Raw genomic sequence first — 20940 nt, 5'->3', positions numbered from 1 at the left:
TCCCAGCATCCCATTTGGTCCCTTGAGCACTTCCAGGAGTTATTCCTGAGTGCAGAGCCAGGAGTAAACCCTGTGTATCACCAGGTATGACCCAAAAAGGGAAAACAAAACAACAAACTTGTGGAGCTTCTGAACAAACCATAACTAGAGAGTTCAAAATTCCAGATAGAGGGAGCTAAAAAGATAATACAGTGAGTTGGGCCTACATGCAGCCAAGCTGTGTTTAATTCTGGCATCCCATAAGGTTCCACAGAGCTCCACCAGAAGTGATCACTGAATGCAGAAGCAGAGATAGCCCTTAGCACAGTCAGGCGAGCCCCGCAACCCCTGCAAAAAAAATAATATCACAAAGCAAAAAACACAAGACAAAGCAAAATTCCAGTTGAAAGATGTGTTGAAAAAATAAGCTGAATTTAGCATGCCTTCCCTCACCTACCATGGGGAGTGACAATGACATTTGTCAACTTAGACACATAGCCAGAGAATGAAAATAGGGACTTTGCTAAAGCAGAGGACTTCTGTTATGAGAGATGAAATCCAGTAAAAAATTGGCAGTCTTGTACAGCTGGAGATGAACAAAGTTAGGAATGTTATAATCCCAGTGAGAAATAATAAATGGTGAAGCTATACTTGACTGGTTTCATCCATATGACACTGGGGCTGTTGTGTCAAAGTGCACATATAATTGGAGACAAAGAAAGAAAGAGTGAGACTTCTAAAAAGAGGAACACAATTTTCAAAGTCTTACACTGAATTCAAAGTGGAATGAACCAGGGAAAGATCAAGATACCTATACCTTAGCAGCTGGATTTTCTGGCAGGGGAAGTTGATTAGCAAAGAATCAGTTCAAGTTACTTAGAGAGCGTTATAGTATAAGCTATCTCCGTTTATATGTATGCCAACAGGAAACTCTGACAACTTTATGGTTTTCATTAGGAGTTAAGAGTAAGAAGACAGTGAAAAACAAACTTATTATATTTCATTTATCAACATTAGCAAGAACAAAACAAAGACTTCTAAAATAATTTTGATTATATTGTTCAAAAGAACAGAAGAAAAAAAGGCAAGTCACAATTTAGCATTTATGGAAAAGAACATAGAACGCACATTCAAAAATAAGAAAATGCAATGGAGAGTCTAAAATAATGGAAAATAATAAAAGAAGTTCAAGAGTCAAACGTATTTCTTCTTTGGAAAAAGAATGGAAGAGAGCTGAAGGCCATGAATTTATCACATGAAAGACATTAACCCATATCTCAATAAAACTAAGGCAGGTCAGTCTGAAAAAGTAAAGACTATATATATATATATATATATATATATATATATATATCACGGACCATCCATGAAGAAAAACTAAGACAAATGCAAAACAAATCAGTTAGAGATGAAGACATAATATTTCCAAGGAAAGAAGTAGAGATATTTAATGGAAGTCAAAATCCAAAGAATAACAACAAAAGACAATACCTAGCAAAAATTCTATACTCAATTATGTATCATCATGTTCCTAATTATTTTCAACTATCCCATAACTGTTGGTTTACAGTCCTAACCTGTAGTTCCAGAAAAAGCTGTCATGCCCGAACCTTTAAGGCAAGACTTCTGTTTTATTAATCAGTTTGATGAACATTTGACTGGAAGCAAAAAATAAAATAATAATATTTTGTAATTCATAAGGCATGCTTTGACTAGAATTCAAATTACACCATAGGAAAACCCCCATAAAACAAACTGCTGATTTAGGCTAAGGTAAATTTTGTCCCAAGAAAAGTGAAGAGAGCTTTACTGAATCATGGAGATCAACTATTAAATCAAATAATCGAAACAATGGAAGCAAGAGGCTACCGAATGGCAAAACTTCATTCCTCATAATCTTTACTTGGAAAGTTTCCAGCATTCTGACAAGATGCACTTTTCCATGACCTTGAAATATCACTATTGCTTAGCAATGAATTGTAGTATTCTTTATGTCTTTTAAAGAAAACCCTTTCTTCCTACTGCTATCTTTCCCAATTGAGTTCTACGTAACAAAATAAGAAATGCTTTAAAGAATGTTTTGAGAAGGGCTGGAGCGGTAGCAGAGCGGGTAGGGCGTTCGCCTTACAAGCGGCCAACATGGTCGACCCGAGTTCGATTCCTCCGCCCCTCTCGGAGAGCCCGGCAAGCTACCGAGAGTATTCGATATGCCAGACACAGTAACAACAAAGTCTCCAATGGAGACGTTACTGGGCCCGCTCGAGCAAATCGACGATCAACGGTAGGGCCTTTACCTTTATTTAAAGGACGTAATTTTGATTCATGTATTTACAAATCAATGCTATAAACATATATGTATCATGCAAATCATAAATATTTATCATAGTATGCCTAAACTCTGAGGACTTCCTCACATATTCTAGTGTATCTATTTTGAAGTACTAGAACATTTTTCACCTTTTTGGATGAAAGACTTTCTAAATAAAATGAAAAATTTCATAAATAAAATATGGCCTGTTACCCTTAATAGCCATATAAAGAATACCCATATAAAGAAATAAAGTAATAATACCCATATAAAGAAAATAAAACATCTGATTATTAAAAGAAGTATTACTTGACAAAACTATGACCTAGTAACATATATTCTTCTTATGATTCTAGCAGACTCATCAGAATAAGATATGCATTTTATAAAAATCTCTATTTGGGGGGTATACTTCATCTTGTAGCACATCATCAGACAAAAAATTCATTTTCAAAAGAGATTTGGTATTATAGCATTTGTAGAGAACAGCCAACATAAGCAACAGGTTCTCAACAGCCTGCAATGCAATTCCTTAAACATCATTATAAAGAAATTAATGTAATAAAGTAAAAAACAAAACACATAAATACCTTTGTGATAAAGATTCAAGAGAAAAAGAATGAGAAATTATCCTGAATTGCAAAAGAAAAATTTGCTGATAACCTTTTAAGTCCTAAATAAAGAGAAGCTCTCTTTAATCAGACCACTGCATTCTCAATGTAATATACAACATAATTTTAACAAGATTACAGCATATAACAACATACAACAATATAACAAAATCAAAGATGTAATCTTCTACTTCCTGGAAGAAGAGGCCAAGCCTGTAAAACTTAACATGAACTATTCCCAAAACAAACTAATATGACCTCCACTTAACACATTTTAGACCTACCACTGACATTTAGTTAAACCACCGAATTTTCTTACCTACTTCCTTTTTCATATTTCACATTTCTTATTTCTCTAATTTTTCAACATGTGAGTTCTGAAAAGACCTCAAATTTTGTCAGAAAAACAGTGCCTAATCCCTGACCAGGGAAATTAACTTTCATATTTCTACTTTAGAAAAAAAATCATTAAGATTGTTGATCTTTAAGAAAAATAGAAAAAAATTGTTTTCTGTGGACAGAGAAATAATACATGGATAAGGGGATTGGCCAGCATTCAGCTGACCACGGTTTTATCCCAAGTATTACATATGGTGTCCCAGAGTTCTGCCAGGAGTGACCTCTAGTGCAAAGCCAGGACTAAGGCCCTAAGCACAACTGTGGGTACCCCCAAAACAAAATTAAACAAGTAAAAGAAACTTTTCTGTTTTTCTAAAATAAAGCACTCCTCTGAATTTATAACCGATTTCTGTGTCTCTCTTATTCTCTAGCATTGCTAGATACTGAACCGGCAGCATGATTTTACACCAAAAATCAGCTTAGCATTTAGAAATGATTTATGAGACACTAAATTCATAATTATCATAATTATAAAGTACCTTAAAATTTAAATATTTTCAATTAAAGTAAATAAAAGCAAATAACGCAAAAAAGCAAACTTCAATTGAGCAAAGTTACATCTTCGTGCGTCTTTTTTTTTCATAAAATGTTTCTTTTGGAAATAAATCGATATTCAAACAAAACACTCCTATAAATATTGGCACTTCTCTGGGATCTTAGAGTAGAAAGAACTCTTTCCAGATAGCAGAAACTAAAGGAGGGTAGAAAGGGAGGAGCAGGAGTATCGGGTTCCTAACACTTACGAAGAATGAAACTCTAATAAGTAAGATGCTAGAGCAAGGTTTGAATCTCTTCTCTGTCCACAATGCTGCACAATAGACCACACACCCATCTCAGAAACGTTAAGCAAGCGAATCTCTTCTGAAATACTTAATTAAAAAGGGTTTACCAGGAAGATGCTAGTCTCCCTAACTCCATCCACCTGCCACAATAATCCTTAAAACCAAAGCTTCGAAAACAAGACTGAGAGTGAGTCTCGCTAAGCTGCCGCCTACCCATACCATTGGGTAACAGAACTTGGGTGCCTCTCTGCCTCCGTGGGTCATGTCACTTTCTGGAGTTGAAGAAGTTCGCTCTACACCGGGATAGCTGTCACACTCACCTTTGCGCGCAGCACCCTTCTCCTATTTTAAGTCCCCGGTTCTCAGTCCCTCCTGGAGCAGAAAACCAATTATCTCTCGCCCAAGCTTGCTTGAGCCTCAGTAAGATCCAACTCCACAGTTAAGAGAAAACCTGACTCAGGTTGGAGCGCAGAGGCGCTAAACCCAAGACAAAGGTTGCCCAGCTGGTTGACAGCGCCTCCCCCGCCCCCCAGCACCACCCTGGACCATAGGTGCGGGTCCCCTTCCAGCCCGCACCAGTACCTCGCAAGCCTGTCCAAGGGGCTGTCACTGATGCCGCGCTTTCCGAGGGGTGCGGCTCTGTGACTAGTGTGGAGCTGGTGTAAACAGCGCGCCTCGCACTGGGCATCCACCAGAAAGGACTCGCGCGCGCGGAGCGGGCGCTGGGATGCAACAAAGGTAACTAGCCAGGGCAGGAGGCTCCCGGAGCATCCACTCTACCGAGCTGAGCCTGCCGCCCGCGAGTCGCTCCCAATCCCAGCTCAGAATCCCAGCCAGAGGCATCATCCACTCCTCTCTGGACCCGCCAGCAAAGGCACCTGCTGCCGGGTCTGGTGCTCCAGCAGCGCTCTAGAGCTCAAGCTTCCCTCGGGTTCGGGGACACACCTGCCGGGACACCCGGCCCGGGGGTGCGGGCTCACTGCCAGGCCGGAAGGCGCAGGGCCATCACTCACCCGCGGAGGGCGAAGTCGCTCAGGCGGCCGCCTGCAGGCGTGCAGCCAGCAGCCCCGAGCGCTGGCATCTCCCCATCCTTTGTCAGTTGCCGGTGGAGCGCTCGTGCGAGCTCCCGGCCGTGCAGCTGGGTGGCAGGCAGCCCGGCTGGGGCTCAGCTTCCCAGCCCTCTCCCCTCCCCGCCTCCCCCTCCCCTTCTCAGTCCCGCTCTCGGAGCCCGCACTCACTTGGCTCCCATGATGTCATCTGGTGGAAATCTGCCATGCTCAAAGACTGGAATAATCCAGCGCTCACGGGGAACACCGCGCGGGTGGAGGCGGCGGCACAGCCTCCAGGTGGACCCCGCATCTCCTCGGCCAGATAACTGGAACCGAGCGCAGGACAGGGGAGGGCTCTGCGAATCCTGATGGCCTGGTGGGAGTGGTGGGGATCGCGCTGGGAGAAAGGGTGAGGGTCACTCTCAGCTGAGATTGCTAACTTCAAGGATACACTTGCTAGCAGAAGCCCAGAGGAAGGAGAAAGGTTTTTTTTTTTTTTTTTTTTTTGGTTTTTGGGTTTTTTTGTTTTTGTCTCTTTGGAAGCTCCAGAGCTCAAAGAAGGACATGGACACCTGTGCTGCAACCAGGAGGATAATTGAACTGCTGGTGGCCTGGAGTCCTTGCTTGCCAGGGAAAGTTTGGGATGGCAAACCGGGAAGTGCCAGTGCCAAGCAGCTTAAAAGGGTGGAGAAGGAAGGACCGCTCCGGGAAAAAGACTGAACTGAAACAGTGAGAAATTTGCTGGTAATTGTGACCTCTGAAACTAACAAATGATTCCCATAAGATAGAACCCAATAGCTGAAATTCACCAGTATTTTAAGTATTGCACCCCCCTCTTCTTCTTCCCACCAAATATTACTGAGCATTCCAAAGAGAAACTTCTTTCTAAATCTTACCCAAATGGTGCTTTCTCTGATGAAACCGTTTAAATCACAAGAGGTTCCTTATGAACCATGAAAAATGTGATGTAAATTCTTCTGTTACTCAAGGTTGCTTATAACATCAATTGATGCTTTGTTAGAGATCTTGGCAAACAGTTTCAGTGCCTCTGAAGATTCTCCTGAATTAATGGCCATACGCGCATGCGTGCACTCACACATGCGCGTGCACACACACACACATACACACACAACCACAAGCACACATCCACGGAAAATCTTAGAGTCAGAAATACATCTATCTTGTGCGACTTGATGTTGAAAACTCCATTAAGAGAGGACCCCCAAAGAGGTCAGTGTGTGCTTTAATGTTTACAATAGTCTCTTAAAGTTCCCACTAACTACCTACCACTATTATTAGGAAGAAACTTAAGATTGCAGAGAACATCAACAGTCAGTGCAGGCTGGTTAGGAAGCTGAACCCAAAAGCAGCTGGGTAGGAATGTGTGGCTTTTCCACGAGAGTTCATGGAACATCATTCTTTCAAAGCATAAAAATTGAGTATAGCATTTATTAAAATGTGGGTAAAATTAGAGTTCCCTTAACCTCTATAAATAAAAAGGACCTATGATAATAATAACTTCAAGGCTAGTCCACTGGAAGTATTCTGAGGAAAAGATAATAAAATAAGTGTTAAAAAGTAGACTTAGAAATTAAAAAAGTGAAGACAATGGTACATGGAGTTTAGAATTAATTTAGAAAATCTGAAAGTACTAACTTGCGTTTATTGATTTTCAATGTTAAAATCTTAATATGCATCAAATTATTGATATATTACTAACATATGTTTTATATATTTCAGCATTCTTTCAGTGCCCTTATTTTATTTTAGTTTTTGTACTTGGGCCATACCAGGCTGTACTCAGGGCTAACTCCTGATTCTGCTTTTAGGGATCACTCCTGGCTGGACTTCAGGGACTATATGGGGTGTGGGGAATCAAGCGAGGATCAGCAGCATGTAAGGCAAGAACCTTAACTACCTTACCATTAATGCTCTTTGGAAAAAAAAACACGATCACTTACTTTAATGTTTTGTGCAACATCATATGCATTTTTCTTGATGACTGCATACATATTAGGCATTTTGGTAGTCAATGGTGGCTCTCCTCAGTGGTATGCAGTCTTTCATAATTATAAGGAGTTATTTGTATGAAGTTACTGTCAAACCAGTAAGAGTGCATTTTCAGAATTGTTGGTAACCTGGACATGTTTTTCCCAAATAGCCTTGCCTCCCTCTGTGACAAGGCCCTACTTGCTCATATTCACCTTCATGACTGTACCTTTGGTGAGAGCACCAAGGCAGCATAGAGTGAAGATGAAGGATCTTTTTTACACCAAGTGTTGGCAGGCAAAAGGTAACTTTCAGTTCAAGATGTGTTACAAAGCCTTTTTTGAAATGTAAACCCATTGGCCTAATGGTAAAGGTAAAGGTAAAGGCCCTCCCGTTGACCCGTCGATTTGCTCGAGCGGGCCCAGTAACGTCTCCATTGGAGACTTTGTTGTTACTGTGTTTGGCATATCGAATACTCTCGTAGCTTGCAGGGCTCTCCAGAGGGGCGGAGGAATCAAACTCGGGTCGGTCATGTTGGCCACGTGTAAGGCGAACGCCCTACCCGCTGTGCTATCGCTCCAGCCCTTTGGCCTAATGAATTTTTCAAATTTATGTTTCTTGTGAAGCCATCAACAACAAAGTAAACTTTAGTAACCATCCTCATTCATGATTTCTTCTTTCTCTTTCCTGTCTGAATAATGTTTAATACTTCTGTTTCTCCTTGGAGATGAACTTCCCAATTCCCTGCTATTTATTTGTTGTTGTTTTTGTTTATTCATATGGAAAAGGACTTTATCCCTCTTTCCACCCAGATATACAGGTATGGCTTCTTGTACTGTCTTTCCATCATTCTTTCCTTTGGGAATTCTCCTTTCATGCATCTTAACAGTCTTTTTCATTTGTATTTTTTCAGTACTACACTGTTTATGATAGAGCTTAGCCTTCAGGCCAATCATCATTTTTGCTTTTTTTAAAGGCTCTTAAGCCTCTTGATCTTCTTTCTCTTTTTCTCATGGAAATTCAAATAATATCCATAGTGCTTAAGGTGTTACTCAATACATTCAGTTTGTGGCTTTGTTATGGCTTCAGGACTTTCTGGTAGAGCTGCCCAAGTATCCAAAGTACTGAACTTTTGGCATTTGAAACTCATGAGCAACTAATGTTCTTTTTAAAGTTTATATGTTTTGGATAGTCATTTATTCTTTTCTTTAAATCAAAATACAAAAGAACTTATAAAACTCAAAACATCTTTTAGAAAGAAATAATTGAATATATAAAATAATAAAGATTTTTTTAAAAATCAGGGTAACAAAAATAAACTATATAAAAAACTAAGGTAAGAATTTGATAATATAAGCAATGAGTATCTTTGAGAATAAAAAAAGATCTAAAAAATCTAATTGCTAGAAAAAAGGAATTAGGACAGCTAATGGTGCTGTTCTAAGTATATCAGAAGGTCAAGTTGTAAATCTTCTCTCCTAGATTGTTTCTCTAATGCTCCATCTATCTTCATTGCCCTGGATTATCATACCGTTCCTCTGCATTCTCTGGGCTTACAAGTTTGGAGACAAGAAGAAGGTCATGGGGAATTAGCAGGTCTGGCTACTTAGACAAAAATAAAAGGCATAATTGTTGGGTTTTAAAAATACATAATTTTGTTCTACAGAATTAAAGCAAATCCTTTATCTTTGACTTTATAGAAAATTAAATGCATTCCTAGGTACTCACTAATTTAATCCTATGGAAAAAAATCTTCAGTGATACGTAGAGGAATCTGACCTTCATGAAGAGCTCTAAGGTCCATGTTATGGCCTTCACTGTTGTTCTTGATTTTAGGAAAGTGAATTTACTACATCTCCACAAGACCTTCCTTCGCAGTACTTACTAACATACAAAGATCCTTTCTTATGTTAGTGACATTTCAACTTCTAAAGTCTGTTTTTAGCTTTGTTTGTAAGTTTTAAGCTATGCTGTTTGATTAGTTAAGATATTTTTATTCAAATGGATAAGAATTATAAATAATGAACTAAAGCATCTAATTTTGATAATTAAAATAACTGTCAGGCCTTAAGTAAAAATTTACATCTGTAATCAAATATTATACATTTGATACACTTTAATCTTGTTTAAGTGATGATGATATTAAAACTTGAATTCGAAGATTTACTGTAGAAATATTAAGCTATGCTTATTTATTGATGGTTTGATGCACTGTTTTCATGTTTATACAAAATTTTCTTGGAAAGATAAATATTTTTGTGGTAAAAATAGACACTTTTTGCTGGAGATATAGTTTAAGTTGTAAAACACTTGGCTTGCATGTATGCCTTGCATTCACAGCTCATCAAAACATGAAACATTAAATTTCTGGATGCAAAGAGATAGCTTAATATGAGATAAAATCACATTATTCATTTATGTGAATTTACTAGATAATAAATATCAGCGATTGCTCTTTCATATACCTACTGATCCTCTCTACATCTTTTTAAGTGAAGTTTCTAGTTATATACTATCCCCATTCTTTGATGGAGTTATTAATTTGTTTTTTATTTTTATGAGTACTCTATCTTGGATATTAGTTCTTTATCTAATGTATTATTTGAAAATATTTTCTCATGACATGGAGAGTATCTTATTATGTTGCCTTGTGCACAAGACCAGGAGTAATATCTGAGCACCACCAAGTATGTTCCCCCCCACCACAACAAATCTCACATGCTCTGGACATATTCATTTCTAATTTATATTGATATTCATTGTTTCATTCACACAGATAAAATTTAAGGGATTCAATGGCTGGAGCAATAGTATAGTGGTCAGATCACTTACTTTGCATAAGGCTGACAAGTTTTCATTGTCATCACCATATCATTGCCTCAAATATCCCCAGGAGTGATCTCTGAGCACATAACCAGAAGTTATCTGTGATGACTGCAGGGTGTGGCCCCAAACAAAAAGAAGGTAAGGAAGAAAGAAAAGGAGTGAGGGAGGGTGGGAAGAAGGGAGAAAGGGAGGAAGAAAGGAAGGAAGGGAGGAAGGGAGGGAGGGAGGGAGGAAGGGAGGAAGGGAAGGAGGAAGGAAGGAAGGAAGGAAGGAAGGAAGGAGTACAAAGCAGGAAGGAGGAAGAAAATGATAAACTTAAAGCAAAAAGTAATGACTTTTAATAAAAAATAGATCCAAAAGATTAATGAAACCAAGACCTGGTTCTCTGAAAAGATAAATAAGATCTACGAACACTACCAAGACTTTCACTGTCACTGTTACTGTCACTGTCCTCCTGTTGTTCATCGATTTGCTCCAGCAGACCCAGTAACATCTCCATTTTTGAGACTTGTTGTTACTGTGTTTTGCATATTGAATACATAACAAGTAGCCAGCCAGGCTTTGCCACCAGGACTCTACTCTTGGTAGCTTACTGGGCTCTACAAGGGGGGCGGAGGAATAGAACCTGGCTTGACTGGGCTGGCCAAACGCCCTACTGCTGTGCTCCCCTAATAGACTGAATTAGAAATCTAAGGGGAGACTTCACAACAGATACAGTAGAAATGCAAAGGATCATCAGGGAATACTTTGAAAATCTTGATGCGATGGAATGAGAGAATCTAGAAGAAATAGATACATTTTTGAACTCTTCTAACTTCTCCAGGCTAAAACAAGAAAATACAGAATACTCCAACAAGACAATTACTGTAGAGGATATCTACATGCTAACCAAAAGGTTCCCCAAAACAAAAGACCAGGACAAGCTTGGTTCACTAGTGAGTCCTTCCAAACTTTTAAAGAAGACCTACTGCCAATTCTCTTCAGGCTCTTTCAGAAGGTGAAAGAAACAGAACTCCTCCCAGTTTCTATGAGACAAACATAACCCTGATACCCAAAGCAGACAAAGACAGCACAAAAAGGAAAACTACAGATCAAGATCCCTGATGAGATTCAATGCAAAGATCCTCACAACATGCTGGCAGAGTGAAAATAACAACACATCCAGAAGATCACACAACTTGACTGAGTAGGCCCTTTCCTGAGAAATTTGCCTGAGCCTGAAAGTCTCCACACTCAGGTCTGGAGATGCAGTGTTGCTTTTCAGTCAGTGCTGGGTGCTGGGTACCACCATGTCCACTCCAGTAGCGCTAGGGGCTCCCAAGGTCACACCTGATGATGAGGAAGCAGTCTGCAACACCAGGCCTCTAACTCAGGGCCACTTCATGCTAGTATCAGGCCTTTTGAATTATCCTCGCCACACCCACCTCTTCCCCACCCCAGGCCCACATTTTTGTGTGTGTGTGATATTTATGTCTCTTATCTGCTTCTGATCTTGGAGATTTGCTAATTTATATGGTCTCTTTATTACATATGTAAATTATATTTATTGTAAATATTTAATCCTTTTTATCTATTTTTTATTTACTCATTAATATAAATACCTATCTAGGCAATCAATCCCCAATTCAATTTTTATAATGATTAATAAAAATACTTCCAAACTTATTTTGGTTCATAAACCAAACAAAGCAAGTAAGTTCACTTTCTTATTCAGCATGTTTATTTCACTCCTTATGGGGTAAAATTAAAGAACTCTTAAAACAAGGGGAGAACATAGAAGAAGATTTAGTGGTAGAATGAAAGAGACTGAAAATCACATCAGTGACCTTGAGGCCAAAGCACATGGCATCATGAATAAAGAAGAGGCAATAGAAAAGAGATTTTTGTAAAGAATGAATACAATCCAAGCATTTAATGGGCAATGGCCAGAGGAACAATCTCTGCATCATCAGAATTCCGAAAGGAGAGGAGATAAAGGGGAGAACAGGTGCATAAGATCTACTGGCTGGGAACTTCCGCCTGGAAGGGACTCTGCACTTATCTAGGAGATCCAGAAGTGTCAAGCAAAATAAATCCCAATAGAACACATACTATAATTTTAATATTATAATTGTAATAGTGAGAATTAGAGAGAAAGAGAGAGAGTCCTTAAAGTGATAAGAAAGAAGCAAAACTTCTAACACAAGGGAAAATTCACATCGGATTTCTCAAATGAAACACTCCAAGTGAGAAGAGACAGGGCTGGAGTCAGAGTTATGCAAGAAAAAGATCTTAACCCTGTCCTATCTCTCTGACCTAGCTAATGTTTTTTGTTTTGTTTTGTTTTGTTTTGCTTTCTTGCTGTGTACCTAAGTTACAATGTTTCATGCAGACAAAAGTAATCACAATATATAAGGCAAACCAAATAATGCCATTAAGAGTAAATTTTTTTGTTATTGATATATGATAAATTTATTATTGTTAGACAATTAAAACTACAAAGAAGAGAGAAAATATTATTTGCAGTAGTGAGATGATCAGATGAGATCACTACATTTAGTCAGTGTCTCATGTTAAATTAGGGATTTAAACAAAATGGACACTTTCAGAGTTTTTCAGTGCAACAAAGTCTAATAGGAGTTTCTTTTTAATATTAATACTTAATGTAGTCATATTTATAAATTTAATAGCAGTAAAATATTCATTTCAATATCCACATTCTCTGTTATGTACTAGTATGCAATGGAAAAATCTAAGAAATGAGATAGTTAAGAAAATTTGAAGGCACAAAAGTTAAATAAAAATTCCATAGTCATGATTCGGAAAAATTAAAATTGTTACATGGTTCTATTTCCCAATTTATTTTACCTTCCAGACTAGCATTCTATTATAAAGCATAGTTTAGTTTTTGTTTTTCACTTTTGTGGTGCCTGGAGTCAAAGTCAGGCCTCACACACGTAAGGCAGGAATTCTACTACCTAGTCACATCCCCTACCCTAAAGCAGTTGAAATTTTAGAGCGTACATTTCAAAGTGTAGAAATTTCAGAGCTTACGTTTCATGAAGTCACATGATTTCAATCCTTAATTTTAATTTACAGTTGTGTTAATTTGTAGAAATCTTCTGAGCCTCATCTCAGATATTGTAAGTATTAAGAGATACAATGATATAGAACATTAAAATCCTAGTATGCTATTTTTAATATAATGCTTTTGTTGTTAAATGTGAGAAAAGTTCTCCTAAAAATGTTACTATAAGGGGTTGGGCTAACGTTCAGAAATATGGTGGAGTTTACCTAAGCAAAGATAAGAAGAAATAAAAGCATGTGGGTGAACAGAAAAGAGTCAGAAAATTATACACCTAAAACAAACATAAGAGTGTAGATGAATATTTGATCAATTAAAAGAACAACCTCCAGATAAGTAGCATCTGGTAATTTCCCCTAGAATAAATTTTATTTTGATTATGAGGATTCTTTCAATATGCATTTAATTGCCTAGAGAAACACATACCAGTATGAAGTCTATCATATTTTTTTTAATCGGGGGCCACACCACACAGTTCTCAAGGCTTACTCTGGCTCTGTACTCAGGAATCACTTCTTGGAGGTATTCGGGGACCATATATGGCATCAGCATTTGAATCAAGGTTGGCTACATGGTATTATTTTAGTCCCCCATGCTCACTATTTTTAAGTTTACATAAGAGTCTGAGGACTGAAATCATACGAGAAGCTGTAATCATGAAGCAAAGTAGCACTATCAGGAACATCCTAAAGTATAGAGAGAATGGGTAAATGATAGACCAAACTCTCTCTTATAATTTTCCATTTTTTGGTGCCTTTAAAAATCCAGTAAGAAATTATAAGACAACAAAAATGTTTCATAGAGCTCAATCTTATAGAATAGAGAAAGAAAAAAATTATAAAATAGGACACAGAGGACAAGACAAGTAGAAAGAATGGGATGAAAAGAAATTAAATGGAGCTGGTGTCAATGAGTCTGGAAGTGGGAATCAATACTAGAAGTTTTTACAGAATCACAAACAGATGATTTAATGAATATGTCAGAAGACTCTACCAATACATGACTGAATATTTGACTGGAAATCAATGTCACTGAGTTGTTTGCTAGTCATGTTATAAAAGAACTGAAAATAATTTGTCAAAATATTATAATACAATTTAAAAATTATATGTGTATAAAGAATATTAAATATTTCAGTGATATACACATGAGAGATACATTATAATAAATTAATATAAATATTAGAAATTAATATTTCTAATCTTGAAAACAAAGGTGAATGACAAAATTATTTACCAAAGAACAGTATGACAAGAGTAGAGAGAAAGACTGGAGATAAATGTAAGAGTCAGTAAGTTATATCATTTATTTTTATATGACCGTTAGACTCTAGTTTGCTAAACTCTCTGCAATGACTTGAAGTAATTCTCCTCTAAATTTACAGTATTATCAGGTTATATGGAAAAAGTGACAGTATACAGGTCCACTGTGGATCATCATAATTTCAGACTAGTGACCACTTTCCATGGGAAAAAATAAATCTCTGCAGTAATAGTTGATGCCTGAGAGGAATGACTACAGAGAAAACACTCCTGTACACACACACACAGGAACACACGCAAACACACACACACAAACATACACACACACACACACACATTATTCCAATGTCTCAGGTTTGGTAACAACAACTTCAAAGAACTTTTTAATGTCATATCATTAGATATGATTTTATAACATTTGACAGCTATGTTGCATTCAGCAATATGATAAAAATAGCAAATTAGTCAGGTCAAATAATGTTTCTATTCATATGTTTGAAGTTTCTGTATCATTTCTGTGACTATCTTATGCCTTAGAGCTATGTTTTCCATTTGATATGATAAAATATCTTTAATATACTTGCATATATTTTCCCATATCTATGGATACTTAATTATCATTTTGGTTTCTAGCACCATACATATAGGTGCTCAAGACTTACTTGCATTTGGCAGGGATGGTGGGTCCCAAGCTGGGAATGAATCCTACTTGGTCATGGTGTATAAATTCAAGGGTCTTGACAATGTAAGAGTGGTTCAACATATGCAAGGCAATCAATGTAATACACCATATAAGGAAAAACAAAAAAATTATATGATTCCTTCAATAGATGCACGGTAAGCACCCATTCATAATAATAACTGTTAATAAAATATGAAAATATTTCCAGGAACCAGGTGAGACAGAAGAAGCTGCACAGACACTGGGCAAATTAATAGGAGGCAATTGCACAGGATTTAAATCCATGGATCTCTTCTAAACCTCACCCACAGGTTACAAAGGTGAAAGTTGTGTTTTTTTTTCAGTAGGTAGCCTCTAACGTGGCCACACTTATACTCCCTCCGTATAACTCATAAGATTCATCTCCAAAGTAACTCCACATAGTTACAAAGGAATGAAAGGAAAATCCTAGATCACTACCCTCAGACTTCACTAGGCACTAAGGGAAGACAGCTCAGGAACCCACCCCAAGGTAGGGAGGAAGATAGGAGTCCTGAAGTCTCAACATGGAATATCCACATACACAATTTCTCTGATAAAGAATTCAGAGATGATATGGTGAAGATGTCCAATGAGCTCACAGTGGAACAGACATCCGATAAAATACAGGAAGATGTGAGGGCAACAGTGGAATGAATAGTCAATAAGATACAGGAGGAAATGAGAGCAGAAATAAGAAAACTACAAACAGAAATGCCATGAGTTAAAAACTCAGTAGATGAAATAAAAAGCTCAATGGTTGCCCTCAACAGTAAAATGACAATAGTCAAAGACAGAATCAGTCAGCTTGAAGATGCAATCCAGTAAGTATACAGGCAACAAAAGAAGATGGAAAAAGACCTTAGAACAGCACAAGGTCAGGTAAGAGATGTAGCACTGCACTTTGCACTGACCTCCCATTGTTCATCGATTTGCTTGAGTGGGCACCAATAACATTTCCATTGTGAGACTTGTTGTTACTGTTTTTGACATATAGAACACACCATGGGGAGCTTTCCAGGCTCTGCCATGCAGGTGGGATGCTCTCTGTAGCTTGCTGAGCTCTCCGAGATGGAGGCAGGAAATGAACCTGGGTCAGCCGCATGCAAAGCAAACGCCCTACCAGCTGTGCTATCACTCCAGCCCCAAGTAAGAAATGAATGGGATGAATTCAAGAGGAACAGCAAAAGAATCATTGGAGTCCCAGAGTAACAAGCAGGCAACTCCAATGAAAGTAATAACAGTTCAAGAAATCATCGCTGAAAAGTTCCCAAAGCTGGAAAAGCCAGGAATCCAGATCCAAGAAGCCCAAAGGGTGCCACTTAAAAGAAATCCCAATGAAAAGATCTCAAGACATATCCTAATAAGAACATCAAATATCATAGATAGACACAACACTGAAAGCAGCAAGATCAAAGAAGGAAATTACATACAAATAATCATACCTTAGATTTACAGCAGATTTATCGTATGAAATTCTCCAGGCCTGAGGTCAGTGGTGGGATATAGTTAAAAATTTAATGAAATGAATGCCTCACTAAGAATACTTTACCTAGCCAGATTCTCATTCATATTTGAAGGAATCATACATAACTTCATGGATGAACTTTCCTTACCATAGGTAAAGCCGTTTACCATAAGCCCATAGTGAACTTTATACTCTAATGAAGAACAGGTTTAAGATCAGTCACATGATAAGATTACCCACTCTTACCAGTAGTGCTCAGCTTAGTATTGGAAGTCCTCACCAGAGAAATTAGGCAAGAATAAAACAGGACACCCAGATAGAAAAAGAAGTCAAGCTCTCACAAATAACAAAAATAAACTATACTTAGAAAGCCCTAACGACTCTTAAAAAACAAAACAAAACTATACTTAGAAAGCCCTAACAACTCTTAAAAAAAAGTCCTGGAAATGATAAATTTGTATAGTAAAGTGGCAGATTATGAAATCAGCATGTAAAGTTCACACCTTTCCATATGCGAATAGAGAAACACAAAGGAGAGATTTTTTTCAAAATAATTTTTACAGTAAAGGCCCTCCCGTTGATCATCGATTTTCTCGAGCGGGCCCAGTAACGTCTCCATTGGAGACTTTGTTGTTACTGTGTCTGGCATATCGAATACTTCACGGGGAGCTTGCCAGGCTCTGCCCTGCGGGCGAGATACTCTCAGTAGCTGGCCAGGCTCTCCGAGAGGGGTGGAGGAATCGAACTCGGGTCGGCCACGTTGGCTGCGTGTAAGGCAAACGCCCTACCGCTGTGCTATCGCTCGTGTCTGAGAAAAATAAGTACCAAATACATAGGAATCAGCTTAAAAAGAGAGGTTAAAGACCTATTCAAAGAAAACGACATGACACAAGACGTTAGTTAGAGAAATAAAAGTATACTTGGAGAAATGGAAGCACACCCCCTACTCTTGGATGGGGAGCAAAATGACAATAGTCCTCAAAACTTTGTATAAATTCAATATATATGACAATATATATACCACAATATCAAACTGTACTACAAATGGTAGTAATTAAAACAGTTTGGTACTGGAATAAAAACAGACTCTCAGATCAATGGAATAATATTTAAAATGTAGAGACAGATCCTCAGATACAAAATCAGTTAATTTTTGAAAAAGGAGCGAAAAGCATAAAATAGAACAAGGAAATCCTCTTCAATAAATGATTTTGGTAAAACTGGTCAGCCATATGCAAAAAAAAAAAAAACCCAGTAAACTCAGAATCCCTTTCTAACACTTTGCACAAAATTCAGATTCAAATGGATTAAAGACCTCATTATCAAACAATAGTCCATAAGGTACATCGAGGAACTGAAAGTAAATTATGAATAATTTTGTAAGACATGGTGATTTAATATATTTTAAGAAAAATAACTATGTGACAAAAATATTATGCAAAAGCTAAAGAGAAAATAACACTTAAATTTCATCAGTACTGTGGGACCAGACCAATAGTACAGCGAGTAGGGCATTTGCCTTGACATGGCTGACCTGAGTTTGATCCGTGGCATCCCATATGGTCTCCCCAGCACCACCAAGAGTAATTTCTGAATGCAGAGCCAGAAGTAACCCTGAGCATCACTGGGTGTGACACAAAAAGAAAAAAATCATCAATACTGCATTATTTCCATAAATTAAGTTGCATAAAAAATGTATACTGACTTTTTCTTAAGTTTTCTAAAAACAGTCTTGTTCTCAATATTTCATTCACTCTCAACAGAATGACCGTCTCTGAATGCAACAGTTATATATACCTAGGTCGAGAAGTCAACATGATGAATCACCTGGCACCTGAGTTACACAGGAGGAAGAGAGCAGCTTGGAATGCCTTCAAGAGTGTTGAAGAAATAACTAAGAGGACAAAAAACCTCCAGCTCCGAGCACATCTCTTCGATTGCACTGTTTTTCCTGCATTAACATATGCCTCAGAGACCTGGGCCCTCCGAAAACAGGATGAGAACACTATTCAGGTATCTCAAAGAAGAATCAAAAGAGCTATGTTTGGAGTATCATGCTTCACTCAAATGAGAGAATCTGGAGTTCTGATCTCCATCAACGCTCAAGAATCAGGGATGCTGTCTCATTTGCCAAGGCATCAAAAATCAGATGGGCTGGACACATAATGAGGTTTGGAGACGACCTCTGGACTAGAGCCATTACTGACTGGATTCCATGGGACGTCAAAAGATCACGTGGATGCCCACCTACGAGATGATCAGACTTTTTCGTCAAGACCCTGAACGATCAGTTTGAGGCTCTTCATGTTCCTAGAACTGGCAGATGCCATTGGGCTATACTAGCACGCAACAGGGATGAATGGAGACGTTCCTGGCGCCTGCTCGAGCAAATTTATGAGTAACAGGGAATCAAGTGATCAAGTGATCAATAACTTTATTTTCTTAATTTTTATTGGAACCCATACACTTAAAGTGGCAGAATTTATGAGATTTATAAATGTTAGTGATAGACTTTCTTAATTTAATTGAGCAGGATACCTAGTCAAATGAGTGAGCAGTTCAATGTGTTGATCTATGGATGTGGGAATCTCAGACACTGACATGAAGGTGATTACCTGTATGACCCTAGTAGTAATGAAGACCTGCAGTTCCACACTTAGTGGACCTAGGTAGGCATCCAGAATTACACTCAGAGCTTCCTTTGGGACTTCAATTAGTGCTTAGGATCAAAATGTGCAAGAAATGCATCATAACGCCTGTACTTTCTCTCTGCCCCTGATTTCTATTCTTAAACTACATTTCTTGAATCCAGGGAAAGTCCAGGAACACAATGAGGCATATATAAAATAATTGGTACTTCTGTGTTACTTGTAAGTCCTTAAAAATGCACTTAACTTTTCTTACTTTTGTGGGCCTCATCTGTCAAGTCAAAGTGTTAATAACTGCACTATTTCTCTTATTAACATATCGTGAGGAGCAACTGACTATCAGAGATCGAGGTTTCATTCCAAAAGTGTCACGAACTGATTTTGTCAATACCATTTTTATTAAATATGGAAATTAGACTGAGTTTACATTTACACTGTGCCCTTTTAAAATGAGTTATTTTTAGAGGAAAATATCTGATCTTATATGTGGATTGTGCATTTTATCTTGAAAGTAAATATTATTGTATTGACCTACTCCTTTCAAATTTCCTTTTGTAATATCTGTTTCACCTGGGACTTTCAAAAGATAAAAGTGTTTCTTTGAAAAATCAAATCCTTGGAGAGGGGTGGATTAGCCCAGGACCCACCCAAACAGAGCCCTGGGAGCCACTTGCTCCCATGCTGCAAAATTGCTGCCGTTTCTCTGACCGGACTCCATCGTCTCTGGACCAAGTCTCACGCAGAAAAATCACCCTGCTGAAAATTTGGGTATGTGGGTATTTGTGACTGAAATCTCCTGACTTTCTCAGGGTCAGGATGGGCTACCTTCACTCATCCCCCTGTACTTCAGAAGTCCAGGCAGTCAGGTCCACACTTCAAAGCTGCTGCCCAGTTAAAAACTTTAACTCCAGCTCTGTCGCCCAGTTAAAAATTCTGAACTTCCTAGAGTGACATCTCCAAACTCTCCGTTACTAATATTCCAGTAGTAGCTCTCCAGATTGGATAGACATAACATAGAAAGCAACCAATGTGGACTATCCAAACAGAAAGCTGTAACATTTTAGAAATCCCTCATACAAGAACTTAATGTCTCCATGGTGAATAATTACAATTTACACTGTCTTCTAAGGAAATATTTTTTGATCATTATGTTAGCAAATTATTGATAACAACCAATATAAAATAAATTATTGTGGGCCTCTTATGGAGGTAGGCTTGAGGGGTGGTTGGAAAAATTGGCAACAATGGTAGAGAGAAGAAGAAAATTGTGGTGAAAGTCTTTAAGAAATCATCATGAACAAGTTTGTAAACTACAAACTTAAAGAAGATGTAGGGGGTGGAAGTTATGTAAGTAAGCCTTTCCTATTTCATGCAAACTCCAAAATGTATTAGCACAAAATTTCTTTAAAAGCTTTATTCATGATAGGTAAGGAATGATTATTACCATAATGTTATCCAAATACAAAATAAAATTTAATGCAATCTATCTTGATTTCAGAGTTGAAAACTTACTTATGCAAATGAGAAGAATAATTTTATTACATTGTATTAAAGGGTTTATTTTCTTTGCTTACATAATTTAAAATCATCGAGCAATCACAAATTTGGCTCTTACTGATATATTTTCGGATCATTCTAGTTACCATTTCTTAAAGTTTTATTGGAACAAATAATATAAAGTAAATTTACTTTGTGCCTAAGAGGGCAAGTTGGAATTTGGAGGGAAAATGGGAACATTGGTGGAGGGAAGATCACATTGGTGGTGTTGAAACAGTAAATGACTGAAAAAACTGTATAATGAATAACATTGTAAATCATGGTGTTTTTAATAAAAGCAAAATGTTATCGTAATTAA

General features: G+C 37.7%; 1 pseudogene; it reads right to left on the bottom strand.

Annotated features, from left to right (window-relative positions):
* Positions 1–5288: 5288 nt before the first annotated feature.
* On the bottom strand, positions 5289–8267 carry LOC130028113 (ribosome biogenesis protein NSA2 homolog; annotated as a pseudogene).
* Between the last annotated feature and the right edge of the window lie 12673 nt (positions 8268–20940).

This window comes from Sorex fumeus, unplaced genomic scaffold (assembly GCF_029834395.1).
Source record: "Sorex fumeus unplaced genomic scaffold, SorFum_2.1 ptg000039l, whole genome shotgun sequence".
NCBI classification, from domain to species: Eukaryota; Metazoa; Chordata; class Mammalia; order Eulipotyphla; family Soricidae; genus Sorex; species Sorex fumeus.
Note: the sequence above shows the minus strand (reverse complement) of the source record. Positions and strands in the feature narration are given on the sequence as shown.